The sequence below is a fragment of the Sinohyriopsis cumingii genome, chromosome 2 (assembly GCF_028554795.1).
Source record: "Sinohyriopsis cumingii isolate HCF-2022 chromosome 2, ASM2855479v2, whole genome shotgun sequence".
Taxonomy (NCBI): Eukaryota; Metazoa; Mollusca; class Bivalvia; order Unionida; family Unionidae; genus Sinohyriopsis; species Sinohyriopsis cumingii.
This window is the reverse complement of record NC_142962.1, coordinates 21,831,648-21,841,281: the sequence shown is the minus strand read 5'-3', so window position 1 is coordinate 21,841,281 and position 9,634 is coordinate 21,831,648. Positions and strand designations below refer to the sequence as shown.

The following is a 9,634-nucleotide window of genomic DNA, read 5'->3' as shown; positions in this document are numbered from 1 at the left end:
AACATTTGTTAAATTCGTGCTAGACATTTAAACTTTCATTTGTTCCATCTATCTATAACACGAATGTCATAGTTTCATAGTTATTTCAAAATAACAAACAATTGCTATTAGATATTCTTATCACTGAGAATATACTTCCTCATTACTTCTTCAAACTGAATACGTTATAGTTTACAAAAATTGTTAGAGGGATTGTTCCATCTTGGAAGGCTTAATAGACAACGAAGACTTATTATAACCAAAATAGTTCTCTTTTCATATATTTTAACAGGATAGACCTGAATGGGTGCTTGGATCAAACGACAACACAATACAAATGTGATTAAAGAAGACGTTTATGATATGAATTAAAAATGAAATATAAATATATGTACACTACAAATACAGTGATTCTTTCACGCTCTAAACACGTCTCATTCCGTTACTTTATCCAAACATTCACAAACAGGAAAACAAAATGATCTAATTGTACGACGGTAAGATTCGTATAATCTCACGTAATATAATGATTTAAATAACCTTATGTAATCTCATGAAATGAAAATAAGAGTAAAATAATCTCATGGAATAAAGTAAGGTTCAAATAATCTGAGATTCACATAATCTCATGTAATTTCATGTAATGAAGCGAGATTCAAAATCTCATGGAATGAAAATACTCTTGGAATATAAATAAGATTAAAATAATCTCATGCAATAAAAATGACAATTGTACACCACTGAAGCAACAATGAATTGTAACAAACATGACTCGGTCATTTGCACAGCCATATGATCTAAAATATTCGTAAAAACAAACTTGTCCACTAACAAACCACAGTTCCCCCGAATTCTTTGGTGTGTCCCACACTTGTATCGGCCGCACACGCCCTTCATGGATCCACCATGTGCACAAGTTTACAAACTAGTGGTTTCGTCTTCGTATGGCCTGGATGGTTACATAATCTTCCATATCCATATGGACACGCAGACTGCCAGATATATCCGCACACATACGTACAGACAGTACACAGTTCTCCTAAATTGGGTTGGCACACTTATTGGTCACGCCCACCCTTCATGGATCCATCATTCCCCGAGACATACATATAGACATACGTACAGACAGCTACAATAAAACCAAACTGGTCATAATAACAGGTATGGAATTAGAATCTATAGATACATGCTACGAAATTAAACCCCTAATAGCAATTTGTAATAATTCAAAAGTTCACACGTTTCAAATCCGCGTAGTATTATAGGCATCATTTCACGATACGACATTAAAAACTGAATATGCTTCACATATCAAATAAAATAAAAATGCAACACTTACCCCATGGCTGTAGAACAAAAATGTAGAACGTTCACTCCTTCACAAGATCCAAATACCAGTGTGTCAGTTAGAAAACAAACTTGCCTTAAATCTACAGGAGAGTGAGTATTGGTGAGGGTAGAATACCCGTGCATACTGTGTTTTTCGTGTCTTTCGCTGCAAGCCATCTACGTTAAGATACAAGCAAGTTCAGTTCCTTACCTAGAAAAACAATTATTCACCCTAGGGCACGTTGTACGCAGGTACGACGAAAATGATCAAATCGTTCAAAGGCGAAAACAAATTATTTCTTGCCTAATTCTGTGACATACATTGTCAAAAGAGTGTCCACAGAGGAGTGCAATACACTGTGCAACATTAAGATTTGAATAATCTAAGTTTGATATTCAAAGAGCAATATCTAAATTTATGTAGAAGCATGTTTGTTTGAGTACACAAAACTCTATAATGTCTCATCATATTTCCATCATCAGACCGATTTCATTTTTAAATAAGATCCAAATGCATATAACTGTTGTCATATGTAAGAGCACGGGGGTTAAGATGTACAGGGGAAGGAGATGGTAATTTGAAAGAATTAGAGACCACACATACCGAATTTTGTGCGTTATAGATGATATAATTCTCAAATGCGTATTATTCACATATCTTTAATATTTTCCGTAAACCCGTGATAGAACGACTATTCAATGAGATATCATCAACAAAAACGAAATTGTTAAGAAAGGACACATTTTGTGTCAAATATAACCCCAAGTGACATGTACGATTTAACTCATCTATGTATGTATATTATAAATAACAACGGTGAAATAAATCCTCGCTGCCTGACCCCAATGATTACAAGGAGCTGGATACCACACGTCCCCAATGCACATAGTACAACTGTCTGCCATACAAGCTAACTAAATTATGAACGATATAGATGGGCAATTGAATATCAAGCAACTTTTTAAAGTGTCAAATGAGTGACCCTATAAAATGTCCGAATCAGTTTGGCATTTGGTCTGAATCAGCCCGTATATTATCTGGGCCAAATTAGCCATGGTCCTAATAATAACGACGTTCGGTTATATGATCTACTTTCGTTTATGAGGTCTCCCAAATAGCTAGACTTTTGTGTGTGTGTGTCTGTGTGTGTCAAAATGTTTTGCATGGTGTGTTATCAAAGTCTGAGAGACTTTAAATTGCTTTAGGAGTGAAGTTCTTTTTGCTATATCTCTGTTGTTGTTTTCTGCTATTCAAACAACTCCGTCAGTCACAGCAGAAGACAACAAGGGTTTCTTCCCTTGAAAAGTAGGTCTTAGTAAATGGCCACAATGACTGAAACAACATGGCTGTGATAAAGAGACTGTGAGAAGAAAAGTAAGGTTAGCAAATCAGCCATATTTCTCGGTTGCACTAGCATATATATATATATATATATATATATATATATATATATATATATATATATATATATATACTAGTTCAGCTCCTTCTCTGGTTATTTTATTCAGTGATCACAACTCCCTTACTTTCATTAACAAAATTAAAAACAAAACTCTGAGATTGTTGAAATAGAGTTTTATGTTGCAGAAATGCAACATTGACATTAGGCACATTAAGGTACACAGGTAACCTGATTGCAGTTGCACTTTCATGTGTACAGAAGTACTGCATTGCTTTATTTTGTATATAACTGGTATCATTATTAAGACTTCTTTTTAAGCAATTTCAACTATTATTTTATCATATGCATATTTGACTAATATTTAATAGAAAGATTTATTGTATAAATCTTTCTTTCCTTTATGAGGGGAGGTGTTATGTGTATATATATCATGTGCATTTGTTTCATAATAATAGTTGTGCAAGGATTATTTACTTAATAACATTTAAATACTCTTTTTTCTCAATGACTGTAATACATTAAATATGGACAGCTCCGGTGGCATAGTGGTTAGAGCATATGCCTCGGATGCGGGAGGTCATGGGTTTGATTACCGGCCAAGTCATTCCAGAGACTTACAAAGATGGTACTAACAGCTGCCTTGCTTGGTGTTAAGCATTAAGAGGTTAGTATTAGGACTGGTCGGTCTGGTGTCAGGATAATGTGACTGGGTGGGACATCATGCTACATGTCTCTGGCATGATGCCCCAGTGCTAGATATCACTATAAACTGCCACAATGCAGACATCGTAGCAATATGACTGAATAATTGTTAAAGCTATGTTAAAAATCAAAATCACATCACATTAAATATGAATCATTCTTGTATAGTGCATAACATTCCAAAGTTGAGATATGCTGTAATTCAAGGAAAAACCATGTTACAGTACCTAACTCCATAACAGGAGTTCTGAAAGATCAAGATGACCTAATTTATGATTAGTCAGTACTAGAACAGCTGATCTGTTACTGACAGAGTGATATTGAAATACCCAGATGATTTATTCAAAACCTTGTACTGCATGTATTGCACTTTCTCTATTGCATATTAGCATTGACTATAAGAGAATTAATATTTAGAATTAGGCATTCTTAGTAGTAATATCCATCTTGGAAGAGTTATTGAGAAGATTGATTCATTTATTTAATTTAATCATTTGTTGGAATTACAGTGCTCTGAAAATTCAAAAGAAATTTGGATTTATAGATGTCAATGATTACTGTGAATTCTTTTACAGACATTTTGGGATTATAACAATGTGATTTCTTCTGTACTCTTGACACATCAGTATATTACTATCATTACTTTGGAATTCATTGGAATTACTTGAAACTTTTAGAATTGATAGAACATTTATGAGTTTAGGATTTCATTCACCATACTGCAAGTTATTTTGCAATCTTTCATTTTATATTTTAGGGAAATAAATTATATTTTAAATTATACAAAACTTGATTTTGCATTTTCTTGTTTCATGTACTTGTTTTATGATCATGGGTTCTAACCAAAGAAAATGGGTGGCTTGTTGTGGGATTCGGAACGTATTTGAATATTTCAGGGATTTGAAATTTGAATATTTCAGAGATTTAATGCTTCAGATATTTTCATATTTCAGAGAGATTATAGTTGTTTTGTTTTTTAAAATTTAAATTTCACTTTGGTTTGAAATTTTCTTAGTCTCTGGTATTTTAATTTCACATATTTGGGAAATTTATAGTGAGACCAACAAGCTTTCATCATGCTATCTAAAGCAGAGAACTTTGTTGCAGATTCTACCGAGGATGAGTTAGAGTCCTTAAAAAAGGCAAGTTACATGAGCTTGCCAAACAGTGTGATCTTTCTGAAGCAAAGGCTTCTTTAATAAAGCAATATGTAAAGAATAATTTGAAAGAACATTTGGTAAACAAGTGTGTACTTGATAAAAGTGTTTAGGATTTGATAATTAAGTCTCAAACTGATCTGGACAGGAAATTAAGTGAATTGCAGTTGAAAAAACAGTTTTTGGAAGTTGAGTTAAGAAAGCTTCAGCAGGCCATAATGCAATTGCAAAAAGATGAAGAAAAAAAAATGAAAATGCACAGAAAAAGTAAGTTATAAAGAAATGCAAATGGAAAAAGAAGCAATTTAAGTGAAAATGCAAATGCAGAGGGAAGAGAGGGAAAAGAAAATGCAATCTAAATTAAAGGAATTAGAACTAGAAAATTTTGATGCAACCAAACATAGTTGTTTGGTATTCCATTTTAAAAGAAAAGTAGATAGATAATATTTTGTTTGGAGAAAATTGCTAAAAAATTGAAATGTCCGAGAGAGCAATGGAATTTCTTTTTACAAAACATACTTATTGAAAAAGCTAGTGATGTCTACACTTACTCTCTCATCTGAACACAGTAGTGCTTATGATGTGGTCAAGGAATGTATCTTGAAGGGTTACAAGTTGGTGCCTGAGGCATATCATCAAAGGTTTAGAAATTGTGGAAAAGAAACTATACAGACTCGTGTTAAATTTGTAAAGGAAAAAGAACAACTGTTTAATGGATGCTGTACAGCCAGGAAGGTTGACGGAAACTATGATAACCTCAGATTAATTAAAGAGTTCAAGAATTGTGTCATTAGTGATGTCAGAACCTACCTTATATAGTAAAAAATTGAAACTTCAAGAAAAGGCAGCTAGTACAGCTGATGAATATTCTCTGACTCATGAGGTTTAATTTGTAAATAAATCTTGCTCTCTGTAAGTTCCACCTTGAGTTCTTTCAAATCACAAAGTGGTACAACTATTATGAATTTCTGATAAGACTGTTCAGAAATCATGATCTCTTCCCATGTGTATTTATGGAAAGAAGAAAGGGCGTGTCATTTCTGATTGCTACTGGTTGAAATTTAGGCAACAGAATAAAGATATAGCTGTTCCAAATGCTCTTGTTTCTAAGGGCAAGGTGATGTAGTGAAAGAAATAAATGTTTTGGTCTAGCAAACCCCAAACTGCTTTATTATGGAGAATTTTAACCATTCAGGTCGAAAGGTTCTGTATCACTTGTTGGTGATTGTGCCAAGCCTATTCATATTAAGATTTTAAGAGACACATAAGCTTCTTAGTCTTTGATTGCCAAGTACTTTGCCTTTCTTTCTTGAGAAGTCTTCTTCTGGTGAAAGTATTCTTATTCAGGGAATAGAGTTCAATCTTTTTGTTACATATACCATAATATTACCTCGTAGACAGAATGCAGATATGCTTAGATAAAATTTAGAAGTGAATAATTACATACATTTTCATACATGTCATTTCATGGTTAGAAGGGTTTTCCTTCTGAGATGAGGGGCATCTCCTGTTCTTCCCATTGTTCACTAACATTTCATGCATACTTCAGATGATTATTATAGAAAATCTGGAACAGAAACTGTTCCAGTTTTGTTCATATCATGCTTCCAGTTTAGCATATTTATGGTAAATACTTCCTATCATCAAGTGAATGTGACAACAGACAATAAGTAAACACTATGTGTGATCAGTAGTAACAATGAAAAGATTAAAGATGTTAATGAGCTCAAGCAGCATAAAAAAATAGCATTATTTGGAAATTTGGATGGGTCAGTGTTGCTACAGTGTTTAAAATCTGTCAAGCTGGATTATGTTATGTGTGATGAGAGTAAATCAGAAAAGATTAAAGATGTTAACGGATTATGGCTGAATTGGTCATTACTAGTGATGTCATAAAATTGATCCCTGCAGTATTTACAGTTTGCAGAAATATCTGAGTGTTTTTCTGTTCCAATGCAAAAACTAAATAATATAAACAACTGATATATCACACAAAATTCAATAATGAACATAAACAGGAAATTTAGTGGTTGAAATTGAGTTCAATTGGACATAAATTTTGCCATTCCTGTAATACTGATTTTAAGAACTCCTAACTTTGACCCACAGAACATCAAACTTGAACAGTTCTGTCAGGCAGTCAGCAACCTTAGCCTACCTGCAGGCAGGCAGTCAGCAACCTAAGACTACACACAGGTAGGCAGGCAACAACCTAAATCTACTGACAGATGGGCAGTTAGCAGCCTAAGTATACATAAAGGCTGGAAACAATTTAAGTGCAGAAGCTCATATGAAATTTTCTAATTTGAGGAAATTCATGCGGTCTTTAGAGGATAACTGTATCCAGTAATGTTGCATCATTTCTGAAGTTTTGATATCAACACTTATTAAGACTGTCACAAATATATGTGATTTGGATTTTTAACATAGCTTTAAAAAAATTCAGTCATATTGCCAAGATGTTTGCAGTGTGGCAGTTTATAGTGATGTCTAGCATTCGAACATCATGCTGCAGACATGCAGGATCATGTCCAACCCAGACAAATTATCCTGACACCAGGCTGAACAATCCTAAGACTAACTTCTTAATGGTGAGCACCAAGTGAGGCAGCTGAATGTACCATTTTTATAAGTCTTTGGTACAAGTCGGCCTGGATTTGAACCCATGACCTTCTACATCTGAGCTGGACACACTGGCTACTTAGGCCATCGGAGAGGTCACTCCCACAAATATAATCAACTAAAAAGGTTATAAATAATTGTGCTATATATAAGGAGAGCATGAAAGGCAGCCAGTGACTGTGAAATGACTAAACATGATGAGATGATATGCTAATTTTAATATAGAAAAAGGATATTTGTTCAATAATTGTCATTCTTGTCAATTTGCATGCTTAATATCAGGTTGATGAAATCGTTTTGATCTTAAGTCAAAACTCTTTGCCAAATTGTGCAAAAACACCTGATATGTCTTAAACTGACCCATCTGTTCTGTCATATAAATGCATTTTCTTTGATTTTTTTCTTTAAATATTCATAAAGAGTTGGAATATATGGAAGTCATTTAACATTAACACCCATCAACAGTTAGGATTTATGGAACTCATTTAGCATCAACACCCATGAACAGTTGGGATATATGGAATATATGGAACTCATTTAGCATCAACACCCATGAACAGTTGGGATATATGGAATATATGGATATCATTTAACATCAACACCGATGAACAGTTAGGATTTATGTAAGTCAGTTAACATTAACACCCATGAACAGTTGGGATATATGGAATATATCTAAGTCAGTTAATATTAACACCCATGAACAGTTAGGATTTATGTAAGTCAGTTAACATTAACACCCATGAACAGTTGGAATATATGGAATATATCAAAGTCAGTTAATATTAACACCTGTGAACATTTAGGATTTATGTAAGTCAGTTAACATTAACACCCATGAACAGTTGGGATATATGGAATATATCAAAGTCAGTTAATATTAACACCTGTGAACATTTAGGATTTATGTAAGTCAGTTAACATTAACACCCATGAACAGTTGGGATATATGGAATATATCAAAGTCAGTTAATATTAACACCTGTGAACATTTAGGATTTATGTAAGTCGGTTAACATTAACACCCATGAACAGTTGGGATATATGGAAGTCAGTTAACATTATCACTCATGAACAGTTGGGATATATGGAATATATCAAAGTCAGTTAACATTAATGCCCATGAACAGTTGGGATACATGGAATATATCAAAGTCAGTTAACATTAACACCAGTGAACAGTTGGGATATATGGAAGTCAGTTAACATCAACACCCATGAACTGTTGGGATATATGGAAGTCAGTTAATATTAACACCCATGAACTGTTGGGACATATGGAAGTCAGTTAACATTAACACCCATGAACTGTTGGGACATATGGAAGTCAGTTAACATCAACACCCATGAACTGTTGGGACATATGGAAGTCAGTTAACATCAACACCTATGAACTGTTGGGACATATGGAAGTCAGTTAACATTAACACCCATGAACTGTTGGGACATATGGAAGTCAGTTAACATCAACACCCATGAGCTGTTGGGACATATGGAAGTCAGTTAACATCAACACCCATGAACTGTTGGGACATATGAAAGTCAGTTAACATCAACACCCATGAACTGTTGGGATATATGGAAGTCAGTTAATATTAACACCCATGAACTGTTGGGATATATGGAAGTCAGTTAACAGCAACACCCATGAACTGTTGGGACATAATGGAAGTCAGTTAACATCAACACCCATGAACTGTTGGTATATATGGAAATCAGTTAATATTAACACCCATGAGCCATTTGAATATATGGAAGTCAGTTAACATTAACACCCATGAACTGTTTGGATATATGAAAGTCAGTTAATATTAACACCCATGAACTGTTGGGACATATGAAAGTCAGTTAACATCAACACCCATGAACTGTTTGGATATATGGAAGTCAGTTAACATTAACACTCATGAACTGTTTGGATATATGGATGTCTGTTAACATCAACATCCATGAACTGTTGGGATATATGGAAGTCAGTTAACATCAACACCCATGAACTGTTGGGACATATGGAAGTCAGTTAACATCAACACCAATGAACTGTTTGGATATATGGAAGTCAGTTAACATCAACACCCATGAACTGTTTGGATATACGGAAGTCAGTTAACATCAACAGCCATGAACAGTTTGATATATGGAAGTCAGTTAACATCAACACCCATGAACTGTTTGGATACACGGAAGTCAGTTAACATTAACACCCATGAACTGTTTGGATATATGGAAGTCAGTTAACATCAACAGCCATGCCAATATGAAGAGCATAACTTTTCTCTCCACCAGCATAATCAGTTGCTTGGTTCTTGTGCCAAGCATGGAGGTTATTTCAATCCATACTCCCCACAAGTATAGTGAGGATAAGTAATGATAAAAAATTAACAAAACTGGATGATAGAAACATTTATTTCTTGAAACTGTACAATAATTATTTCAGGGGAT

At 34.0% G+C, this 9,634-nt stretch overlaps 1 long non-coding RNA gene across 1 annotated transcript; it reads right to left on the bottom strand.

The window, feature by feature from the left end:
• Window positions 1-317: 317 nt before the first annotated feature.
• LOC149804452 (uncharacterized) lies at window positions 318-1,507 on the bottom strand. The gene is made up of 2 exons (XR_016413904.1): window positions 1,319-1,507; window positions 318-1,108 (listed from the first exon to the last, which is right to left on the bottom strand). It is a non-coding gene; the product is annotated as an uncharacterized LOC149804452 (long non-coding RNA).
• Between the last annotated feature and the right edge of the window lie 8,127 nt (window positions 1,508-9,634).